Raw genomic sequence first — 1,517 nt, 5'->3', positions numbered from 1 at the left:
TCGACAGCCAGTCTCAATATCGTGAGCTAGTATCAGATGGAGCAAGGCATACGAGGATCGGTTAATGCCATCTTGCCCAATACTTACTTTTGGTGTTTCGCAAATACCGATCGGCTGCTGATGGACATCAACGGTAATATGGCTATTGGTCAAGCTAGTATTAATACGGCATACAAACTCGATGTAGCTGGTGCTATCCGCGGAACTAGCTTCATTCAAGACTCTACTACTTACGATTTATCGTTGATTCCTCGATTATCACTAAGTACTCTAGGAACGGTTGAGGCAAGCAAAGCGCTTGTAGCTGATGCTTCATATGGTATTACCGGATTGAGATCCCTCTCAGTAGTTGGATCGGATCTCTCGAAGTCTCTCGTTGTTCAAAATGATAACATGTCATCGGCAGCTAGTCTACACTTCGTTTCGTATTATCAATGCGAAATGGGCGGTCGCGGGTCAGCAAATACTTCTGTATCAAATCAGCTCTTTCTCAAATACGGTCTATCAGACCGTCTGATTATGGTTAATAACGGTAATATCAATATCGGCGGAAGTTCAATTAATACCAGCTACAAGCTTGATGTGGCAGGTGCTTTCAATTGCTCATCGCTTACGATCGGAGGAGTCGCTATTTCACCACAAACGAGTATTCTATCGATAACGCTCGGGACGATCTTTTCAAGTACAACGAGGGTAAGCGATTTCAATCTAATCATTTTGAATCAGAGCAATACAACAGGAGCTCAGGCCGGGATAAGCTTTACTGTCGAAGGCACTAGCGATTTAAGTACTTTCACGCCTTCTGTGAATTTATATTGCACATGAACGGCTAATTCAACAACGCAGTACAACATGGCTGACTTCGCTATCTCTACACGGTTAGGAGCTAACGCATTATCGCCGATGACTGAACGCATGCGTATCACTCAGGCAGGTTATATCCGTTTTGGATCATCTACATCATCCGCAAAAATGGATATCACATCAAGCGCTAATCTACTATCCGGTAGCTGGCAGCGCGCGATGCGCATAGCTAATGATCAATCGACCCCTATCGAATTCGAGGTACAGATCTACAACGATGTGGCTGGCGGATCTAACGGCGTTGCTCTCGGCACTACTACGAGCGATCCCCTCCGGTTCATGGTTGGAAACTCAACACAAGCTTATCTCAACAGATCAGGACGGTTGGGGGTTGGTATGAGCGCTGAGCGCTTGGTCGCCTGAAGCAACCATTCACTCTGGAGGAGAGGTCTGGTTGATATCAATCTTGATATAACAGGTATCAATTCCATCAGTTGCAGCTCATTGAAGCTGAATGGTTCAACTGTTGATCTCAGCAGCCTATCTCTACTGAGCGCGCCGGCTGGAACAGCTCAAAACAACAAGGCTCTCATCCTTGGAGCTTCTGGATAAATTGGAACGATCTCCAGCTTGACGGCAACAAGCATTACAGGTACTCTACAGACCGCGGCTCAGCCTAATATCACTTCTGTCGGAACTCTAAGGGGGATCCT

The sequence above is a fragment of the Phytophthora sojae genome (genome assembly GCF_000149755.1).
Source record: "Phytophthora sojae unplaced genomic scaffold PHYSOscaffold_13, whole genome shotgun sequence".
NCBI lineage: Eukaryota > Oomycota > Peronosporomycetes > Peronosporales > Peronosporaceae > Phytophthora > Phytophthora sojae.
This window is presented reverse-complemented; position numbering follows the sequence as displayed.